We start from the raw sequence: 24,624 nt of genomic DNA, 5'->3' as shown, positions 1-24,624 counted from the left end.
TCTGGCGCCCGGAGACTTCGAGCCACCTGCACCGAGTGTCAGTTTAACGCTAACGAACAGCTGCTCGGTCTACGCGCCTTTTCCCCGCTCCTTCTCCGAGCCGGGGACCGCGCGGAAGCGAGCGTCCCAGTCGAGAGGCTAATTGCTAACGCAGGGGAACGCGGTGTGCCAGGACGCCCAGATGCTGCTGGGTGGAAAACAAACACGGGGAGCAGACACAACACTTGGACCGGTCGCGCTAGCGGCGGGCGAGCGCCACGTTGCCAGACGCGCTGCTTCGATTGAACTCATGGGGCGCGAAGAAACAAACAAACAAACAGAGCGGCAAAAAAAAACCCCACTTTCTTTTACAGTAAGAACTTACAGGTGCGGTGGCAGCACAGGTCAGTGTGGGGATGCCATGATTAGCATTGTTTCACCTACTAGTGTCAGAGTGACAGGATTCTGTTAAATACCAGGGGAATAACATGGAACACAAACAGCAGGGACTCAGTATAGAGTATAATCAATATAGTGGCCTCTATTTACATTTTCAATACTGAATACTCCCAAATGAAGTGAGCAAGGTTTTCAGAAATATGGTTAAAAAAAACTACACCCATAATCAATGAAAATGCCACTGGTCAAGGGGTAAGTCACCGTAATTACTTCCAATCTGCTGCAATTTACATTGCATTTTGTGGCACTTGAATAATAGGTTTTAAGAACACTCAAGAAAATGGGCGCTAACAATGGCTTGCAGTCAACAACGCACTGTCCGTACACAGGATTAACTGTCCATACACAGGATTAACTGCTCATACCCAAGATCAACTGCTCATACACAGGATTAACTGCTCATATAGCCAAGTCACAAGCTTCCAGACATTAATATTTGTCCTCTGGCCACTGGGGGTCTCTAACTGACACTGAAGTGATTTAATTAGGAGGATATTATGTTGCTTTCTTCAGCACCAGCATACCTTCCATTTCCAGCAGTAGACAAAGGACAAATGTCCACTACACCTGGCCCCATAGAGGACAGATAAACATAAACAAGCAGAATATTTACGTCCAGCTAAGTCAGACCACCTTGTGTTGAGATTCTAACTACCAGACATGGTTTTAAAGGTGGTCTGCCAGGTCCACTCCACTCCGACACTCACAGTGCTAGCAAACTGCCTTAAAGAGCTTGCCCTGCCTATCCATCATCTTAACTCTATTAATACATTAAACAGGACCAATCCAGTCAGGACTAACAATAGCAGTAATTTGGTGTGCTATATAATTTAAAAACCCAACAGGACAGAATCTCTCACAGGACCAATTTAAATGCTTCACAGCATTTCGCTTGGTTAAGTTCTTTTAAAGCTAACACTCAAATATACATTTCATTTAGTCTTAACGGGGACTTCTGGGTAAATAACCTGTAAGTTTCAGCCAATCGACTGATGGGAATTATCGCTGAGCAAATGGCCTGGGACAGGAGAAGCGGGGGACACTGGGGAAAGCGTCCGAGTCCTTGAGCGGTCCGGCTCGGAAGCCATTTGTTTTCCCGCCTGACGCAGAGCTGCTGCCTGCTGCTAAGCGAGTCCCATTCAGGAACGATCAATCCGAGTCCCCTCTTAGCGCTGTTTCATATTTCTGCGGCGTGCGCGTAAAAACGGGTCTGCGCTGGGGCTGGGGCGGAACGTGCGGCGTGTGGAAAGGTTACAGATGTCGCGTGCCACCCCATGAATTTAAAAGCGGGTAGTCAGCAACCAATGCCCAGAAGATGATTGGTTGGTTACCGTCGCAAACAACACAAATCAGTCATACAACGCAGACTACGCAGAAGTACAAAACAGCCCTTAGACGCAACACTAGCTTCCCCTTGCCCTTCCATTACACTCGGAGCAGCCCACCCTAGGTGCGCACCTCCCAAGGCCCCCTTTGACCCCTTAGCCCCTCCCTTGTCTCCTATGACCTCACGGTTCCGGCCTCTTCCTGAACCCCGCGTCAGCCACAGCGGCCGCTCACGCTCAAAACGCGGGCCGTCAGGTGCGCGGGCGGGCGCAGGCGTTCAATATTCATGGGCAGCGCATCATTAGGATCCCGCTGAGAAGCGGTTAAGTTGCCGGCGCAGATGCGCTGGAGCCGGGGTTCCCAGAGCACCATTCTCATTTGCCAAGGCATCCGCCCGTCACTGGGCTGGGCCCGGTCTGTAATCAAACAGAGATCATTTATGGCTATTCTGTCTGCTGTCTCTGCAAAAACACACACACAAGCAAACACACATAAAGCACACCCACATATACCAACACATGCACCACAGACACACATCCACCACACACAGACACACACATGCAAACACACACAAACCACTCCCACATATACCAACACACTCACCACACACACACATCCACCACCCACAGACACACAAGCACACACACACCGACAGACCCACCACACACAGGCACACACACACACACACACACGCGCACACACACGCACACACTATGATGGTTCCCATGGTCCCCCTCTCTCCAGGACGGTGTGAACTTTGATGACTTCAATATTATTCATCCACCCACACAGGGTTCTTTGATAGCTGCATCACAAAGGAAGGCCTTGCTATGACATCATGCAAACAGCAAATGCAATGACGTTCTTTTCCATCGTGTTCGCGCAGACAATGAGAATGTAATGCAGAGATGATACAGATGCCTTCTGTTGTGAATTCTTCTTGGCGTTGGGTGTTCTAGTAAACCTTCAGTCAGGAACCTTGCCCCACCGCATGAGTGCTTATGCACACACAAGTTTATCCCACCCCTGCTGTAACTATCAGGTCACGCAGATGGTAGCATTTAGATTAGTTCCAGCAGATTACATTATATGAGATCTTGGAAGGTCAGGTCTGTGAAATGTGCCTTTGGGGAACCAGTGACACATACAACACTATTTTTCAGAGGCCATATTTTGATTCTATACAGAGCAGTTTCTGGACGATGATAAACCAAAACAATTTACAGCCAATTATCCGGATTCTATATATTTTTTTAAAATGTGAAATGATCACTCATTCTTAAAATAGGCCTGAAACAAAGCAGACAGGACACTAAATCTTGGGTTGATGCTGAGAGTTAACGAGTCGATGGCACGTTCGCATTGTTCCATTTCCGATCTGTATTGTGTCGTCAGCGCTTCAGGAAACAAAAAAAAAGATCCCCAGTGAACAGAGATGTCGCCACAGTTTCTAGGAAAGATCAGCACCGCTTTTGAAGTTCCCCTTGTTCTTCAGTTTCATGCAGAGTTAATGAGGATGAGATGATGCCTGGCATGAATACATTTCTTGGAAGTGACCTTAACCACGCCAAGGTGGGGGGGGGGGGGGGGGGGCGGGGGTTGGGTGGGGATGAGAAGCATGCCAATGACAATGACAGGCATGTCGATTTGGGTCAATGCGGCACGTCTCTTCTTTATTGCGTGCTGGGTAGGTGCGCCGTTTCAGCTGTCACGGAGGGCAAGCCGTGGGAGCAGGGCTCCGGCGAGCCTTCTGATGCTTCCTAAAGCCTTTTCCCCCCCCCACCGCACACGCACCTTCCCAAGAGAGACGAGGGCATCTGTCTGAGATCTCCCAGCATCCACGGCGGGAGCAGGTGAGGGTTTCATTTATTTATAGGCCCGCGGTCAGCTGCCGTGAGCGATTGATTGATTGAGACGTTCTGAGCCCCTCGCTCCACCGGGGGGCCCCGAGTGCTTCAGTCGCGGCGGGTGGTGAGACCGCACTCCACACATCGGGGGGGACGGGGGGGGATGGGGGACGGCGGGGGGGAAACTCATTTATACAAATCCTAGCAACTGTCAAGCAGGAAAATCCAATTTCAATGGTCGCTACTGAACATGGAGACATTGAACGTGGAGCGGTGACGGGCAGTTCTCTGGTTTCTCACTTTGCTCAGTACTCAAATCCGGCAACAAAAAAAGAAAAACCCCCCACAGCCGACTGGAAAAATACACAACCGCAGCTTCTGAGCAGCTCACAGCAGCTCGCAGCACGCCAAAGGAGATGCTATTTAAAAGCTATTCCTTCAGGGATGCTACCACAGACAGCGTGTACCGAGGTGATGACTCCACTCGATGCTACAGCACTGACTGATGAGCTGTATTGTGACCTCATTTCCTGTGTGCGTGTGCTCTCACAGTCACACTTTTAAGAACAAATTCTTTCCGAAATGGAACGCCATGTTCCGATAGCGAGTTCACCAAATGACCGTGCCATTATATTTTACTGCTTTCAGAGACTTTTGTGATTATGGAAGCACAACTGGAAATGCTTAAAAACAAAATATTTTTAAAAAGAAATCATTTTGAGGTATTCTCGAAAAAAGAAAAGAAAAAATCTATATTGGTCTTGGGTATTAACTGAGAATGTTACCCCAGAAGGGGGAGTGTTTTCAGACACATGATGGACAGGAGGGGGAGCAACGTCGTACAATATTTACAACAATGCACCATGATAAAACTTCAAGACTTTCTTTGATAGAGAACTGAGGTTTTAAGTAGACTGAGAGATTAAGTAGACAATGCTAGCGGTTTACAGGGTATTTGCCAAGACAAAATGGTGACGTTAGGTGAAAATTACAGTACGTGTGAAGAATTGAAATCAAATTATATGATTAATAAATCAGAAAATACTTGGTAATATCACAAGTTCATCACAGTCTATCATAACCATATTTCATAATGCAAAATGAGACAGGTAAGGAGAAATGTGACAGTGAGTTAGAATGAGTGAAATGGGGAGGTAGGAACTGACAAAGCGAATGAAAGATAGGAGGAAAATCACAAGGAGAGTAACATAATATAGCCCAATATAATATAATATAATATAATATAATATAATATAATATAATATAAATCTGGGGGGTTGAACCTTCAGCTACGACCTTTCTATGTGATTATATTACAGGTAGATTGACAATTTAACAATCCCATCATTTATTGCATTTATTGCCTTCAAGTAAAATGTCTTATTACAGCTAGCTGGAGCCTGTTGGGACATACAGTTCCATATATGCAATTCTAATGTTTAAAATCCCATAAAGCCCACCGTTAAGTTTAATTTCACGACTGTCTGGAATACCGAGGTTAGCGATGAGACACGCGCCTCCGCAGCAATATCTTCAGCACGCGCGCTACTACCATAAATAATTCATCCGCGCGCCAGGGACGACGGCTCCCAAATGATCGACCCCTCGCAAGCACATCAGACGTTCCGCAGTTCAGACGCGTGGGGCCTGAATATATTTCGAGACGGTGGAGTCGGCAAATTTTAGCGCAGCTAGAAAAGAAAAAGAGATGAAAGGGTCGCGTTGTGTACCAATACGGGGAGGGAGACGCAAGCGTGACAAAAGAACAATAGCTGCAAACACCGTTCGCAAAAAAATAACATAAAATAAAATATGGGTCGACATTGCCTGTATTTTTGTTTTTATTTCAAGTTACGTAAATGAGAAATGACTTGTTCCTATCAGGGCATGCCCTTAAGGACCTGATTATGTCAAAGAACGATGAGCTGAATTGCTAATCTCCATTCCCCAGTGCGGGCGTGAAACCTGCACGTCAGCGTTTCGGTCCGTTAGCAACGGCATCTAAAGGCGGTATTTAGACTCCCATAAAAATCACCTGGGGGATGCAGGATATTACACAGAAATAGGTCTGTGTCTTGCAGCAGTTTGCTTCTCCACGCAGCCTTAGTTTGCTATTGTTCTCCTAGGAAAAAAATGGGTCATGTGGATAAGGCAGAACAGACTGGAAACATCTTTACTAGTTGCAGTCTTTCAGAATAAAACTTCACCAGTAAAAAAAAAGGGACCATATTGTTTGAGCAATTATGAAATTCACTAATGGTCTGAAGCAAATGAGCTAAACTAAATGGAATTTTAAGTCACCACTTTTAATTTAAGGGGAATTACTGGCCATTTGGCAACCAGCCCAAGCAGTTAAATAAATTGCCCAATTTTAGGACCTGAAGTCTGAAAGAGAGTCCCAGCTGAGACTTGATTACCATGATGGAGGCATCTCCATAACAGGTGGACTATTCAATCTGGCAATCTGTAGAGTGACAGGCATGCGCCACAGATACTGATCACTGCAGAGAATATTAATTTCTCACCCCCTCCCCATCTCACTCTCGGTTGTGGTATCACTTTGTTGCCCCCCTCTAACACCCCCCCCACCCCCCCCGGTTTCTCTCCATCATTGCAAGGTCAATAACAGCCACTCTAATGAAGTCCACCACACCAAAACAAGCTTCCGTCCAATGACGGCGGGGAGGAAACGGACGGACACAGAGGGGTGTCGACGCATGGCGTACGCACACACGCTGCCGTTTCCGTAGCCAGGAGCGACAGACAGCGCTCAGCAAGGGACGAGACAGGCGGATGCAGCGCGCGCAGAACTCCAGGTTAATGTGATCACGGGCCAATAAAACGCATCAAAGAACCTCTGAGCTCGAACCCTACGCAATCAAAACACCTCACAAGCGCTCATTATGACTGATGTAACATCTGTCATACTTCATCGTATAGTTCTTTCATAGGGATCTCTTTTTATCTCTGAAAGACGGAGAGCACATAGCTTCCATGGCTGCTGCTCAGTAGCAAAACAGCAACTGTAAGATAAAATCAGTTGCATACAAGATACACAAATATAAAGAACATAAGGAAAAGTGTTGTAGTACGTGATCTGTGTTGATCAACCTTCAAAATACTGATGCAAAAACCTATTTTTCAGGGACAAAAGTGGCCTAGGTGAACACGGATTTAATTTTCTTTTGGCAACAGTGGCAATGAACAGGGATTATTAAACGTGTTTGCGAAGGCAGCAGTGCGCTATGCCTTCGTTTGCTGTCTGAGGAGTCAGCTGCATCTCAAAATGTTTTCTAATTAAGCCAGGGGTTGCTGGCTCCTGGCAACAGGAACGGGAGAACTCCCTCCCAAATGGCACAGTCAAAAGACTCCCCCCCGCCCCCGCCCCCCCAGCTTTAATTAAGGAAGGGGAGGGGGGGCGAGACAGTCCATCGTCGCAAAACACAGACTGAAAATAATTGCATTCCATTAAACAGTGAGCCATGGTTCATCATTACAGCACTGAACTGTAATGAGGGACATCAGAAATCACCCAAATCAATGCTTTTTTCCCCCTAGTGTACCAGTTTCCCTTGTCCAAATTAAATTGGAAATCCCTGTCAAATGATTAAAAAATTGATTGCATTTAATCTTGTTTTTCATTTTATTTTAAGTATACTGTGAATAGGTACAAATGTACTCACATTTTAAGCAGCACAAAAATTAGATTTTAATAGATAATATTTAAAAGCAAAAATGTCAGATCCACAAACTTTTTTCTTGGAATTTAATTCATGAAATAAAACGAAGAGAAATCAATATACGGTTTCATCAGTTTCATGTAGCCTATGAGTTTTTGGCTTAGATAACTTGCATTCTTTTCACCACTTTAACCTAATGGTACAAAAAGTACCTTTTCTACAGAATATAACATGAAAAGTGAGTGAAAATTCATAAACGATGATACTCCGCTGAGTGTGGCAGGGTTTATGAGAAGTGACTCTGACTGGATTTTGTTAAATGGCTTCCCCTCCACATCGTTTCCAAGGCGAGAGCCGTTATCGCCGCTATGCTTCATTCGATGTCTGTACCGTCTCCGCTATTTCCGTTCTGACAGATGACCAACGGACCGGCCGGCTGAGCTGCCTCCGAGTCGTCAGCATTCGGACATTTTGTATTTCAATTCTGCGTTGTTCTGATCTGCAGACTTTTGATTTATGACATTTCAAAATGGGTCCCTGCGGAGATGGCCTGTTTACGTTTCTCCCGTGACCCCAGTTGAGGTGAGCCACTCTTAAGTTACCTTTGTAGCTACATGCTACGTGACTGTATCGTTTGAGCCAAATGTCACTGGCTGTTTGCCATAAGGTTTCTCAATCCCTTCCTCAAGCCAAGTGTCTCACTTGCAATATGCAATAGAATGGTGCCAGCAGAGGTTGAAATCTTGGAACAAAGATTTACCGCAGTAAAAAAAAAAAAAAATAAATCAATGCATGGATTAATCAGTTAAGGCTTTACACCTGTAAGAATCACTGTGTCAGCAATAACATCCTGTTTGGTTATAATGGAGTACAAAACCAGGATATCACATGCACAACTACAGAGCAATGAAGAGCAGCGGGCGACTCAACCATTCATTCAGCACAGTATGATTCTGTCATAAAAATTTAAAGTTTATGATTGGCTGAGAAAATAAGAGTCACACGTGATACCAGCAATGTCCCTCCATGCCATTTTGGCAGTCAGGGTATAATTATCCAGGTTAAGAGCAAAATCAGAACTACTGCATTTTTAAGGCTGGCTAATGTACAGTAAGCACGTCTGACAAACAGCTGGCACAATAGGATACAGGTTAACAGCTAAAGCTGCCCGAACTTTCGATTTGCAATATTTTACATCCCCAACATGACACGCTGCCGCTAAATGATGCCCAAGTCATTTTTCCAGTGTGGAAAACCGCAGCATTCGCAGCCATTTGGGGCCCTGCATTTAAATTGAGAAATCGACAAAATGTAAGCAGAGAGGGGGCCATTGCACTGCCTAAATGGGAAAACCCGAGCGACCAGCAGCCAGGCAGGCCCAATATCTCTCCATCACGACGCCCCCGTGCCTTTCAAGCCAAGTAGCAGCGAGGGGCCGCTTTGGAGGAAACGGCGGCGTTCAGAGGAAATAACAAACAGGGGCATCAAATGGGCTGGAAGGAGGCTGCAGACCGCAAAAAAAAAAAATCATCAGACAGCTTCCGCACGGCGGACCGTTATTAAAGCCATTAAACATTCGCTATGGCGAATTCCAATACCAGCGTGAGCACTATAAGCCATAAACGCATGTTTTCATTTGCTGACAAAATGACAAAATGAAGCACATTGTGCGTTTTAACAATTCAACCTGTAAGTAGAACTCAATGGTTTATAACTGGGAGCTGTATGTAATGAGATCCCTGCGCCAGAAATTTAAATTAGCAAGAAAAAGTGGCGAGTGAATAATCAAAGGCATAAAAGTGAGCAGGTGGGCACGGAGTATATTTTGATTGCAGCGAAGGGAGAAAATGAGGGATGATTGTAGTTGGTGTCCTGGGGTTGATTGACAGCTGTACCAGCGGAGTGTGAAGTGGCAGATAAGTGAATAACTGTCCTGGGAGAGGCAGGCCCTTAAACTGTTATTACTTTCCATAAATGCCTTTTCCTTGCCAACCGAAGACAATGGGGGATGGTTAATGTGCGGCTTTAACGTTAGTTTTCTCCCATTAAATTCTTTATTGAAAGGAAGAGGGGGGAGATGAAAAAGATTCAAATTAGCGAGGGCGTTAGTTAGTGGTATCGAAAGACTCGGAGGGTGGTTAAGAAAAATGTTTCTACAGCGAGCCGATCTGCATGACAATGCCCCCCTTGATGTTTTTCTCAGTTTTTTTTCCCCCCCTACCCCCTAAAGAAATTTGGTTATTGCTTCCTCTCCTCCATCATCTCTCCATTGTGTTTCTTATCTCTCAGGTGCAGCGCAAGAACGGGTCTTATTCTCTAAACGCAAATTGGATCTCGGGGTGCAGGCTTCGGTGACGGCTTGATCCAGGCAATCTGATTCCAGTTCTACACAACGGCAAACGTCTCTCGGGATTTAGCCTCGAGCCACAGAGGAGCTGTTTTTAATAAAAGGATCCTTATTGTCTGGAGTTCAGGTCTTAGAAGTACGCTGTACACTGGGGGGAAAACATCTGGCGGTAAAGAAAAAAGATTAAGAATGTAAACATTTGGTAGAACTGAACTCATAGAAATTCATCGGTCCCAAAAGGAAAGTCAATCAATCAATCATTCATGATACAGATTTTCCTCTTTTTGTAGATCAGACACAAGGGCTGTATAGGAATGCAAATGATAAACTTTTAAAAGAAATAAAAAAATGCTCTGAGCCCACAGGTCTTGAAGAAAAACTGAATATCAGAATGTTAACCCATCGATAAATACCTTCTGGATAATTAGGCTACACGTCACCGCTATGAATCACACTCAACTCAACTCTGCCATAAAATCTCATGTCAGGATATCATCCAGTGGCATTGTGTCTGCCAGGTTAAACAACTGCCTTTTAATTAAACAATAATAATAATAAAAAACCTTTAAGCTGAGACCTGAGAAAGGTCAAAGTGAAAATGAAAAGGTGGTGTGGACCACAGAGAGCACTCGACCTTCATTGGTCATAAACACCTATGACCCTGGAATTACAGCCTTTCTACAGACCATCTGAGGCCAGTCTAAAGGACTCCATGCACACCCTGCCAGTGATGCGGCCTGGAGCCGAGGGGTCCAGAGGAATGACACTTCATTGCCACTAACCACCTTAAACTCCACAAACTAAAACAAATTATGCTTTATAAACCATTTACAGGCAGGAAAAAAGAGTGCATGCGGGCCTATATTAAGAGGTTTCCCCATCAATGGAAAAAGTACAGAGAGGTTTACACCAGTGGTGACCAGCCCTGTTCCTGGGGATCTACCGTCCTGCAGGATTTCATTTCAACCTTAATTTGGCACAACTACACTCTACTAATTAGCAGCAGCTCATCAAAATCTCTAGCTGTAGAATGAAATGTGCTTTGACAGGGTTAGAGTGAAAACCAAGCGGACGGTAGATCTCCAGGAACAGGGCTGGTTACCGCTGGTTAACACAGTGTGCTTCCACAGCATTGAGGCGGGTCAGGAAACGAGAACACACCCGGGACAAAAACATCAGTGCTTTTCACGTAATGACCGTGGCTTCATTCTGATGCAGTACCGTGCAAGACATCAGTTCTGATGCGAGACACAAGCTGTGTGTCACATGAAAGCCTTTTCATTTGAGAAGGTTCCAGAGGATCCCAAACGCCCTTGACATGAAATGGACGCTGACATTTACAAACCCACATGCTTTGTCTCGCAAGGCCCAGGAAAACGAGTGTCAGAAGACCAGGGGGAATTTATCTGGTTTGGTTTACAATTACTTCCCGCTCATGTTTGGAGGTTTGCCTGTGTGGTGCTCAGGCATACATCCATGTCATTTACACTCACTGTTCTACAACAAACGTCTGTGAATTAATAGGGCGGTCTGTCTAAAAGCAGCACTGCTCCAGACTGCAGTCAAGAAAGTAATTCATTTAAATGCATTGTATTAAGCTTCCACGATTTCTTACCAAATCCATTCAAATAAAGGTCACTAAGAGAGATAACTCTCTGTCCTCTAATACAATTGAGTCTATGGAGGAACATGCATTACACTGACAAATCTCTGTCAGACGGGAATCATTATTCACGTCTGTGTTAGAGAGTGGGCCCGGTACTGAGACAGACAAAGGTGCATTAGAAAATGTAGAACATTGCTAGTCTAAACTATGTCAGTGCATCCAATTTTAATTCAGAATTTCTATTGCACAGAAGCATCCCGCACCAATCAGGCTCTGACTAAAATGAGAACGAAAAGTACATATTCTTTCAAATGTTCAAGCGTTGCTTCTGAAGAACATTTGAAGATTTCGCCTCAACCCATCATCCCCCCCCCCCCACCCCCCCACCCCAAAGTTCTTCAGAGGCGTCGGGAAGCGGTGGATTGTGGGACACATTCCAAGGCTTTGATGATCTCCTTGTTAAGGGAGAGGCGTCGATGCTGAAATTTCCTTGGCTTTCCCGGGAAAGGGTGCGCCAGTGAGACGCTGCTTCCTCTGACCCAGATCCATATAGTATAACTGCTGAATCTATTAACATCCCAGATGTTTTTTTTCTCCAGACTACAAGATCAGAGGCTTCAAAAAAACCCCACATGTGCAGCTCTGACTGCTGAAGTCTCACTACCATCAGAGGAGTGGGGGGCGACTCCGTTTTAACCAAAAAAACACATCAGTCACAATAACTCACTGGAGCACCGTTTCACAGAATCGCACAAACATCCCCGAAATTAATTACATCCTCCTTTTTTTTCTCCCCAGAAACCGCTGGAGTTCTGCTGATTCCCGCTCACTTTGAATTAAGCGCTAATCGCGCGATTTCCACCACCACAAGCTCAGCACAATTTGGAGCAATTAAGTCATTTGTTAAGTCGATGAAGACAAATGTAATTATGCCGTCGCCTTTGATTTCATGGGGGCGTGAGGCACTGATGCGATATTTCGGGGGGGGGGGGGGATGACATTCTGAAATGACATCGGCTCTCATTACCTTCCTTACCTGACTTTCATGATTGGAAACCTATCAATTAGAGAAATAAAATGGTGGAATTTAAATAGGCTTAAATATGAAACATTCAGCACAGTGCTGTTGGTAGCATGATGGTAGCATGGTACGAGCATTTCTGCTTCCTCCACAGCCTCTCCCCTCCCCCATTTTCTATTTTGGCGAGGCGTTCACAGCTGATTCCGTAAACCTCTTCCCCAGCCTGGAGTCCTGCTGTGATGTGCTGCTGAAACACCTGTCCCACAGCAACACCACTATTCGTTAAACAAGCTTCCCCCGGGTTCGTATCGTCCCGTTCTGACACTCGCTTGAAAGGGAGACGGGATCTCTGCCGTTAAACGCGCAGTTGTGTCATAATCGCGGCGCGGGGCGAAAACCGGAGCCTACGCTCGGATCGGGAAGGCCACCCAAGGACCCGCGCCCATCAGCGAGAGCACGCGCATTCTGACCGCAGAAGTTTATCAGGATCAGAGGTGGGTAACCCGGCTTCAAAGAGTAAAAAGACTGACCATGTATTTGCTCCACCACCATGCACTAAACCAGCTGATTCTAATTAGCATAACTCTTCACCATAGTAGGAGAACTAATTATTGTAATCAGCTGGTTTAGTGCATGTTGGTGGCGCAAATACATGGTCAGTCTTTTTACTCTTTGAAGCCGGGTTACCCACCTCTGATCAGGACAAACGGATTTTATTCCCACTTCAGTTAAAAACAGTTCTTTTCTGAGCGTGCCCAGACCTCAGCTGTGTGCTCTCAATGGCAAGAGCATAAGACATAAAGAGAAGGATACATCCGCTACCCAAAAATCTAGAACATCGCAAAGAAGGTTTCTCTCAGAAAGCCAACATGCATTACGTCCTCAATAAAAGCAACTGACTTTCCACAGTCTACTCTTCTAAAAACATTTTACCACTGGGAAAACCTCACAGGATTACACACATCTCCTGCTTCAGTATTCAAACAAATGACCTTGTCCTTCTAGTCTGACCTCAGTGGTTTATCGGGACAAATAAACTGATTTTATTCATGCTTAAGGGGCATGGCAGCTAATCAGTTGCCTTCTGAGCACGCTCAGGCCTCAGCTGTGTGCTGCTAATGGCAGAGAGATTGCAAGAGATTAAGACATATGATATATAAGGATACATCATCATAAGCACAGGGCACGCTGCCATCTTGGCTCCATTCCCATGCCTTCATTCATCAGAGGTGATTGCAGACAGGATGCTCTGATTGCAGGATTACAGTGTTCAAACCCCCCAACGGTCACACCTCCATTCCAAAAGAAAAGCAAAGGAGAAATTCCAGTGTTTTTCCTGAGACTGACAAGACACCATTCGAACAAAAAAGCACGATCAAATCTACCCAAAAAAACCTGTAGCGTTACAAAAAAAAAAGGTTTCTCTGGATAAGAACATGGGTTCACCAAAAGCTAACATGCGTTACCTTCTCAATGAAAGCAAGTGACCACCACTTTAAGAAATGTACCACTGGGAAAAGCTCTCGGGATTACACGCATCTCTTGCTTCAGCATTCGGAAGATTAACCTTCTCCTTTTAACGGAAATCTTCCGTGCCTGGAAGACCAGGATTTTTAGTTTAAGTGAGTGTGGAAAAAAGATTATGCAAAAACCGCACTCAACTGAGAAAGTCCAAGAGAGAGGGAAATGAAGGTCCCTGACGGAAATTTACGCAAGAATTTGTTTGCTAAAATGTCGTAAATCTAAGGCCCCACTCCAGATCCATTAGTCCTGGGGGGGGGGGGGTCACTCCTAAGTGCCATTTCCCATTGCACTCCACATTCATTACCGATTTATCTCTGCTGGACGCCGGACACTGATGGATTGGGTGGCATGGGCACAGGACAGCCCCCCGACCCCCCTCCAAAAACATACTAAAAGGACCAAAAGCCCAACGCTGTTCTTTGTTTTAATGCTGCTGCTGTTTTCTAAAGTGCTGAGAAGCAGTGTGATGGTGTTTTTTTTTTTCTCAGATCTAAAGCCTACAGCAGATCGACTTCACTGCTGTTGTGTTCCTCATGGGCCTCTGGGTCTAACTACAAAGACAGATGCTGCTGCCATCCCTCACCTGCTCCACAGAGAGGCCCAGCTCTCCACCCCAGTGACTCCTCCCCCTCCCGTCCTCTGTTTTTCCTGCCGTCTGAACTCCGACCTCTCTCGCTTCCTGCGCGGAGAACCTTCCAAAGACAAAACTCTGACCTCTCTCGCTTCCTGCACGGAGAACCTTCCAAAGACAAAACTCTGCCCTCTCTTGCTTCCTGCACGGAGAACCTTCCAAAGACAAAATTGCGACCTCAGCGAACAAACACGTCCGGTTTCCTACCGCGACAAGACGTGCCAAAAAAACTGTGGAAATCAGAATTCCAGGTTTTCAGAGGTCTTACGGATGCCGCCATGTTTTTTGTTCTGAACAGGCGCGTACGCGCCAATCTTCAATCTCCCTTCGCAGGAATCTGTACGAAAGCCTTTTTTTTTTTTTTTTTTAGCAACCTCGGTACATGTCTCCAGACTATAAACGAATCAATGACAATCATGTTAACATCGTTCCCTGGCATTTCTGATGCCTCATCAGCACACGACTCAATACGACGGCATCAGACCGGGCATCTTCCTCCAATTAAAATCGATAAGCCGCCGGCTTAAGTCGCTCCCTGCCGAATAGCGCTCACAGCCCATCCGGCAAAATAATTAAGGCACTGTCATAACTTGCTCTCGAGATGTCTGACGGTTGACTTCAATGCATAAATACATTAAACGCACAACAGAAAGGTCGGTAATGGGGTGTCAAACATGCACACGTCAGGCCTTTTCAAGCAGAGCAAAAGGTAGAAAGGTGCGGAAATTATCCTGGGCGGTGTCACTTCCAATCTGCGCAGCGCTGTGGCGGTGCTTCCTGTTTTCTTTCCTCTGCACAGGAAATGATCCCAGGACAGTCCCGCCATGATGTGATCGGCCTTTTCCAGCAGACCAGAAGTGCTTTGGCACTGAGAAAAGGGCATCGGGACAGAAGAGGATGTTTTGACTCTGAGAGAGCTGGAGTGTTCTGCGTGGGAACTGCATGGATGGGATATGGGGGTGGGTGGGGGTTGGGGGGGGGGGGGGGGGATCGACAGGGCCAGACTGCTATGCTAGCAGGGCTGCAGTGGGCCTGACCCGACCTCTCCTCCATACAGAAACATGCTTCAGCAGCTTGGCAGGCCGGGGCCCTGTCAATCAATCGCTCTGACAGCTAAGCTCCAGAGATGGGCCGCTAGGTCCAGTCAGCAGACGAACGGAGGGACCCTTCTCCTGCACCACACCCCAACACCCCCCCCCCCCCCCCCACACACACCCCCGCTCCCAAATGATCTCGCTACTACAGCTCATATAGCTCCTAAATACGCAGTTTCCTCATAACAACATCAACAGAAGCCCAAGTGCACCTCCCGCTGATGGCTCTGTGTAGCTCTGTAGGAGGAGAGCACATCAAAATGAGAGCCGAGGCAGACGACATGCAGAAGGCCATTTACACAAAGCACCACGGAGAAAGAGAGCATTCAAACATTCAAACACTGCATCCGCACATAAACCACAAAACAGAGCGAGCTTTATGGAGAGCAGTCCTGGGCGGACTCAAGTAAAGCAGGAAGACAGCGCGGCCACACAAACGCGGTCAAACCCGCAATTAAGGGCTTGGCTCGGGCGACGAAAGGATATCGTTCTGTGCGACCGACCGCATGTCCGCAGACGCGAGTGACCCCGGAACGAACAGACGGAGAACACGAACCGCAGCGAATAACCGCGTGGACACAGACCACAGAACCCAATCGCTTCTCCTCCATTGACACCTCTCTCCCTCGACCTCAGCTCCGCGGCAAATCTTCGCGGCTCGGGCCCGAAAACCGCCTCTCCTCGTCCGTCACCGTCACCGTCAGCGCCCGAGCGGCGGCCGCTAAGCGCCCACTTCCAACGGCCGCCCAGGCTCGGGACGAAAACCCGCCAACCCGTTTTTTTTTTTTTTTTTGAAGCGGTTTTATCCCTAATGTAACGCTTAGGCGGGAGGGTGGTCCAGACGTGAGAAATGAACCGGCGATGATAATGAAGCCCCTCGCTCCGAGCGAACGAGGCGGTAATGACGACCGTGCGGGGGGAGCGGCGGAGTCGCCCGGCGCGCGGGCGGCCACGTTTGGCGGCTGATTGATTGTTTTTCATGCGACGTGACTCCTCCGTCGCGGGGCTTTCTCTCCGCAGACCGGGCGATCGACACGGCGTCGTGCGGAAATGGAAACACGCCGCGGGAACGTTGTGGAGGGGGGGGGGCTAACGCAATCAACTCCCCGCCGATCCGGCGAAACGAGCCTGATGGTATTGGGCGAGCCCGAGAAGCGCCCGGACTAATCCCTTAATTCGCGGCGGACCGTCGCGCATGCGCTCTTATTGCAGCTATGAGAAGAGAAAAGGGTCGCCGTCTGAGTCCGGGACCTCCGCGGTAACCCCCGCCGACCGTTCCCAGGGCGACCGCGCTCGCCGAACGGTTCGCGCAGCCCAAGTACCCCACCGCCTCGCAGCCGTCAAAAAGGCCCGTGCCACGGCGCTTGCAACTGCAGGAAGCACAAAAACAAAAAAAAGTCTGTAAGAAAAGAGGAACGGTCACTTCATTAACCAAGCGCGTGCTGTACCACAGTGCTGCAAGAACTGCAGGAACTACCGAAACAGTGTGAGATATTACAGGCCCGCTGGTTTGTCGAGCATTTAAAAAAAAAAAAAACAACAATAAGAAGCTTGTCAGAAAAACAGGAGCGGGCCCAGCGGAGCGGTGCAGCGCGGCCTCTGCTGTTCGCCTCTGGGTGGGTGTCGGGGCGAGCGAGTTAAATGTCAGGGAAGCGGCGGGGGAGAAGATCATCGCTCTGTCAGTGTTAATTGCGGAGAGACTCCCGGCCTCTTCGCCGAGACGGGAGCGGGGGGGGGGGGTGGGGGGGGCGCTGGCAGGACCGGGCTAAACGAACCTCTAATGAGCCGAACGAAAACGGGACGGGCGTCCCGGGGGAGGGGGGGGTGGGGCACGTAGAGGATCGGCGCCTGACTCTCATTAATCTCATTAACCCTTTAATGCCCGGCCCGAGCGGTCAGGAGCTTCGGCGCTTCTTCAGCGCTGCGCCCGACGAGACGAAGCAGCGGCGCAATTAAAGCAGCGACGCGTCAGTGCGAGGGGGCGCATGCAGGGCTGCATGCAGGGGGCGCATGCCCTGCACTGGTGCTCAGGCCCACGCACCTACTTACAGTACTGTTTTCATTTATCACCCAAGTGCGTGTTACACCTCTGTTTTAAAAGGCGCACACGCCACTTCTAGGGCAAACGAAACCATGAGAAACGTTTTTAGTTTGGCTATGCCAAGCATTACAAAACCAGCTGTTTAATTTTAAGCACCTTGGACAATGCAAGGACTTTGTACATTTGATCACACGTAGATTGGGCATAAAATAACTGCTGTACGGACATACTGCGTATATTTAAGAGAGAACAGCCTCCCGGCACCCTTTATATAATCTAGAGAAGACCATTACCAGCCAAAGTAGTTTGCAGCCACGAGAAAAATTCAGCTGCAGAGCGCGAAGCCTTGATTCTGCTGTGCTTTAATTAAGCCTGGGCAGGTCCTACTGTGGGAAAATGAGCTTTCTTAGGCCTCATGTCATTTTCTGAGAATGGAGGATGGACGTGCGGTGGAAAGCAATGGAGTCCACGAGGGGGGGCGGGGCTCCCGCACGCAGGGGGAGGGCCTCCGCGTGCTCTGGGCAGCGAAGGGTTAAGGAGGAGAGGAAGCTGGCGGATGACGCGCGGTGCGACCGTCGGGGCCTCTGCCACACGGGAGCTCCGTGGAAACGAGGAGCCGGGAGGAGCCGGGAGGAGCCGGGATCAAAGAGCTGCTCTGCATAAAGAGAATGGAGCAGGAGAACTGAAATGCGCATTTCCATACAGCAGACTGCAGGGCTACTGCACAGACACGGTGATCAACCAACTGGAGAGAGGGAGGGAAGGAGAAAGAGAGGGAGAGAGAGAGAGAGAGAGACAGGGACAGGGGTACTGCACAGACACGGCAATCAACCAACCAGAGAGAGAGAGGGAAGGAAGGAGAAAGAGAGGGAGAGAGAGAGAGAGAGGGGTACTGCACAGACACAGCAATCAGCCTACCAGAGAGAGAGAGGGAGGGAAGGAGAAAGAGAGGGAGAGAGAGGGGTACTGAACAGCCACGGCAAGAGACTGTGTACAATCAGCCTACCAGAGAGACAGAGGGAGGGAAGGAGAAAAAGAGAGAGAGAGAGAGGGGTACTGAACAGCCACGGCAAGAGGGAGAGTGCAATCAGCCTACCAGAGAGAGAGAGAGGGAAGGATGGAGAAAGAGAGGGAGAGAGACAGAGACGGGGGTACTGTGCAGCCATGGCAAGAGCGACTGTGTGCAATCAACCAACCGAAGAGAGAGAGGGCGGGATGGATGGAGAGAAAGAGAGAGAGGGAGAGACAGAAACAGGGGTGCTGTGCAGCCACGGGAAGAGGAATTGTGTGCAATCAACCCACTGGAGAGTGGAAAAGAGAGAGAGAGAGAGGGAGGGGGAGAGAGAGAGCAAAAGAGAGAGACAGGGGTACTGCACAGCCATGGCAAGAAGGAGGGAGGGAGGGAGAGAGAAAAAGAGACAGAGAGAGGGGTACTGTGCAGCCACTGCACGGGGGACTGCGTGCAATCAACCCACTGGAGAGAGAGAGCGAGCGAGGGGGTGAAAGGGGGAGAAAGGGAGGGGGAGAGAGAGACAGAGAGAGACGAAGATGGAGACAGGTGCTGTGCTACCACAGCAAGAGGGCCTGTGTGCAATCAACCCACCGGAGAGAGAAATTAAGAGGGAGGCAGGGGACGTAGGAAAAGAGAGAGAGAGAAAAAGACAGTGAGAGAGAGGGAGGTAAAGAAGGGGAGAGAACGACAGATACAGAGAGAGAGAGAGAGTGAGAGAGAGAGAGAGGAAGGACAGAGACAGAGACAGAGAGGCTCTGGGGGGGGTGCAGGGCGGGGGGGCCCCACACAGAGCAGCAGTAATGGAGGCGCCCGCACTGGAGCCCCGCTACCCCGGAAACGAGCGGGAGTGGAAAACGAGCGGCCATCGCTGTGAGCGCAGCGCTGAGGCTGTCAGCCTGGGGGTGTTTAATCTGAGCCCCTCTCTCTCTCTCTCTCTCTCTCTCTCTCACACACACACACACACACACACACATCCTGACACACACACACACACACACACAGACACACACACACACAGACAGACACACACACACACACATCCTGACACACACACACTGACACACACACACAGAGACAGACACACCCACACAGACACACACACACACACACAGGCGCATATTTAAGCACGCGGCCGTCACAATGGGCTTCAATGCAAAGCTCCCCTCCTTCTTGGCGGCTAATCCCCGCTGCAGCAAACCGCTTCACTCTGCTCCTTCAACACACCCTGGCAGATCTGTGGAATGTATTTCAATATAACCGCATCATATACTGGATATTTAAAGCAACTGGAACAGCTATATAAATGATTGTGAACGCAGCCAGCTGAGGTATTGAACTTGTATTGATTATGGCCTGCGATTGGCTGTGGCCTGTTAGGTCGTTCTGCCCCCTTTATATGAATCGATAGAATGACAGTAATATTCTTTGTATGTAGGACCAAAACTGGACTGAACTATTGAGCGGTCCCAGTAAACAAGGAACAGAATTAAAATGTCAGCGAGTAACAGGAAATTGACATGGCATGAGTCCGACGCTGGAAATTCATTCTGTTAGTGGCACGAGAGTGAATAATTAAAAGCTACTCAGAAAGGCTCGACTGTCAATATTCATTTGGCTTAACACGCGCGGCAGACGGGTAAATCAGCTCCTCTCGCGGCCCGTAAGCAATATCGATGCCGTCAAAAGTAACAGACAAAGACGACGCAGAAGAGATGACTGGGGAAAAAAAAAAAAAAGAGAGAGAGAGAATAAGTTTATTTTCGAATAAAACCGTTTTCGTTACCATAGCGAGCCCCAGACACGCATGCGCTGATTCAGATGAACGGTGAAAGCATCCCGTCGCTCCTAGCCGACAGTACGCTTCAAACAGCTCCGTGTCAGTTACCAGCTCGGCCCACCCACCCCTCCGTGCTTCTGGGTGCATACAGTCGCCTTGTTTAGCCACACAACGAGGGGGGGGGGTGAGGGGGGGCTTGGAGGATGAGATGTGTCATGTCATGAATTATTCAGCTGCTGTGAAGGGGCCCCGTGTGTGAGGATCCACTCCCGCCTGAGCAGGGGGCTTCGGCTGCCTCCCCGGCTGCTCGTAATGGCCGCCGGGGCTCCGGGTACGGCTCCAAAATAAAAGCCTCACAAAATAAAAGCCCCACAACAACAGCCCCACAACAACAGCCCCCACAACAACAGCAACCCCACAACAGCCCACAACAACAGCCCCACAACAACAGCAACCCACAACAACAGCCCCAAAGGGCGTGAGCCGCGCCTAGCGCACCTAAACCAGTCCAACCACGCAGTTACCACGAACACAACACGAACGCGACCGCATAAGCGAATAAAACAATAAAAACAATCCATTCACACGTCTCCGCGCAGTGAAAGAGGGGCTCGCGCGCGGCGCTGTTGTTCCTGCGGCTAGCGAAGCCGCCGCCGCGGCGCAGATGGCGGCGTTCGGAACGCTTCCGCCGCGCGGCGAGCCGGAGGGCGAGCATACAAAGCGCGTCCAGCCTGATTAATATCCGCTGGCGGCCGGCTCGCATGCGCGGGGCGGGGGGGGGGGGGGGGGGGGGGCTCAGAGACGGGAGATTTATGCTTCGCTCAGGGGTACGGGTAGGGCCGGGGCTAGAGGTGGAGGGCACGTTCTTTCCTTTATTGAGAAGACAGGAGACGGTGGGGCTCCTCCATCAAATATCCCAATTTTCGGAAGCCCGAATTCACCGGGGGGGGAGAAAGGGGTCAGGGGGGCTTAATTTGCCCTCTCCGGGACAGGATATCGGCTGATCATGTAGGGCTTATCGCCCTGCGGTGGGGTTTCAAATGAAAGTGACAAAATCAAATGTCGCCCACTTCATCAAACCCCCACCATCCCCAACCCCCACCTCCAAAACAAGGAAAACAAGCCACAAGCAGCCTCTCGCTCCGGCAGGAGAACACACTGCGGCTCCTGAGGACGCTGATGATAAATAGAGAGCTGCAGTGTTCTCCCTGAATGAGTGCGTTTGGGGAGGGGTCGATTGGGCAGACAGCTGATGGTCATTTGATTCCCTCCCCCCCCCCCCTCCCCCAAGGGAGGAGGGCTTACACGGGCTGGACAACAGAGGGGGACGGAGGGACAACTAAAAACCCTAAAAAACACCCAGGGGGGCTCTGAGGGGAGCTTGCGCACACACACACACACACACATATGCATGGAAACACACATACACTCGCATACACAAACACGCAAACCCACACAAACACACATACATACACACACGCACGCACGCACACACACACACACACACAAGCAGTGATGGACAGGCGCTCAGTGAGCACACGCTCAGTTTGCGACTCCCCGGCTTTGTGAGCACGTCCGTCACACACGGCGCTCATGCCGGGGTCCTTTTCCATTAGCCCGGCTCCTCTGTGGCAGCCTTCCTCCGTCTCCACCCGCTCCAGCGCTGGCAGCGTGATGGAGAGCAGCAATCGCTCCGCGCACCTGTGCGTGCGCACACACACACACACACACACACACAGACACAGACACACGCGCGCACACGCGCGCACACGCGCGCACACGCGCGCACACGCGCGCACACGCGCGCACACGCGCGCACACACGCGCACACACGCGCACACACGCGCACACACGCGCACACACACACGCACGCACGCACGCACGCACGCACGCACGCACGCACGCACGCACGCACGCACGCACGCACGCACGCACGCACGCACGCACACACACGCACACACACACACACACAAACACACACACACACATACACAGACACACACACACAGGCACGCACGCACGCACGCACGCACACGCACACACACACACACAGACACACACACACGCGCACACACGCGCACACACGCACACACACGCACACACACGCACACGCACGCACACGCACGCACACGCACGCACACACACACGCACACACACACACACACACACACACACACACACACACACACACACACACGCACACAGGCACACACACAGGCACACACACACACACACAACCCGGCCCCTCAATCGCACGCCGCGGCGTTGAGGAATCAGGACCTCCGGGTGCGAACACAAACACGGCTTACCGCACGCGCGCCTCAGACAAAAGACCGCGTGCGGGCGAGCGTGCGGGCGGGCGGGCGAGCGGGGGGCGCAGGGGGGTGCGCGCGCGCCTCAGCTGGGGGTTTTTAATTGGCTGGGCTGCAGTTCGTGTGGCGTAGCGCACCCCTGAGTCGGAGCGCCGACCCATTAATCCCGGCTCTGCTGTATCTCATTACGCTGGGCTTTCAGGGTTTCCGCTCCGGTGTGCGGACCGTCTCCTCACACCTCTGACACCCGGGGAGGGCTTCTGAGAGAGAGAGGGAGGGAGAGAGGCGGTCCGGCGTGGGGCTGCAACGTGGAGCGCCCCACGCTGCAGTAACCAGCGCACTGAAATGGGAAAACAACAGGACAGCGCTCCCCATGTCATTACAAACCGGAGTGTACTGCCCGCGGTGTGCGGGCGGGCAGGTTTGAGTGTGTGTGTGTGTGTGTGTGTGTGTGTGTGTGAGTGTCTGTGTGTGTGTGTGCGTACATGTGTGAGTGTGCGTGAGTGCGTGTCTGTGCGTGCGTGTGAACAGACTAGCTTTCTGTAACAAGGCAAATAAAATATATATACATTATATATCAGCTTTAATAATAATTACTACAATGTCAGATCAAAGAAAGTAAACAGGAATATCTTTGGTTCATCTTGCCTTTTTTTTTTTTACCCCAACAGATGAAGAAGCTGTGGAGAATGTAAACATGAAATTTTATTTCTTTAAAGGCATCAATATGTTTCCTTTCCAATTCTCACTCTGTAACAGCTCAAAGTTCCTTTATCATTCCAGCCCAAAAACACATTTATTCAGTGTCTCTCTCTACTTGCACAAAGCTATTAAATTGTCATACTGATTACAGCTCGGCACTTCCAAAGGGCCCTTTGAAGGAGGAAACAAATTAGCATACAGCGCTGCTTAAATGGATCCTCTGGAGGCATTATACTCAAAACGCAGAAGCACACTGCCTCACCTAAAAAAACAAATAAAAAACAACAGAAATCCGTGATGAAAAGGCCCGCCTCTGACGAAACTCTTTGAAGGAGAAAGCAATCAATCTTGCTTTTCGGGGGGGAGGGCGAACCAAATTCCCCGCTAAAGGTAATGGAAAAACAAAAACGACTGAACTCAAGACTGCACGCGTGCGTGATCCTGCGAGGTACGGGCTAGGCTAGTCCGCAGCTCTTTGTTTATCAATTTACAGCCGTGGCTGCTCGGCGTTCTCATCGTCCTCATCGTCTATTCAAAGATTTAATCGTTCAATTAAATTAGCAAGGATTCCCCCCTTGACCTCAATTACACTACTGTCTTGTAGGTTACCCTTCACAATCAGACGCCCAGTAGCCAATGTCTGTTGCCAAACAGCTGCAGCCAGGCACTGTGCATTTGTACGACTGGCTATTGTCCGCTCGGATACCTTAGTACTACACACACCAGACCTACAGGTTAATAGCTACTGTGCGGTTCTGCCTTTTTACTGGCTCACTTCTCTTGGCAAACCGGGCGAGGGGATTTAAAAAAAAAGGCTAAAAAGAAAGAAAAAAAAAAAAAAAGGCCATAAATGGAATTTTATTTCATTTACCATCTTCACTGATGAATACAGTGGCATGCTATGAAGCTTTCCTTCACTGACAGGCAGTCACAACATTGGCAGTCAGAGAGCACTGAGGTAGACTGCTACGGAGAGACACCGGTGAGCGCTTTGTTCTGGAAAGTGTCAGGTCTGCCACCCCCCACCCCTCCCCCTTTAACCAGCCTATGGGCAGAGAGAGAGAGAGGGAGGGGGAGACTGGCACCTTGTCGGCTCACCTGACGACTGCAGAAATGTTAAATAAACCCCCGTATCTCTCAGGTGTGGGCTCACACTCCGAGGGTCCCACACACGGCTGATGAAGGGCAGACTGATGTTGGAGCTCACAGGCTGGAAAGGCACTAAGGAGCTCCAGGGCACACTAATAGGACTCTGCACGGACTCAG

General features: G+C 49.4%; 1 protein-coding gene across 2 annotated transcripts in view; it reads right to left on the bottom strand.

Moving 5' to 3' along the window:
* LOC118235929 (peripheral-type benzodiazepine receptor-associated protein 1-like) overlaps window positions 1–24,624 on the bottom strand; it is a 98,731-nt gene that overhangs the window by 41,762 nt on the left and 32,345 nt on the right. The gene's annotated exons all lie outside the window — the stretch shown is intronic.

The sequence above is a fragment of the Anguilla anguilla genome, chromosome 9 (assembly GCF_013347855.1).
Source record: "Anguilla anguilla isolate fAngAng1 chromosome 9, fAngAng1.pri, whole genome shotgun sequence".
Classification (NCBI taxonomy): Eukaryota; Metazoa; Chordata; class Actinopteri; order Anguilliformes; family Anguillidae; genus Anguilla; species Anguilla anguilla.
Note: the sequence above shows the minus strand (reverse complement) of the source record. Positions and strands in the feature narration are given on the sequence as shown.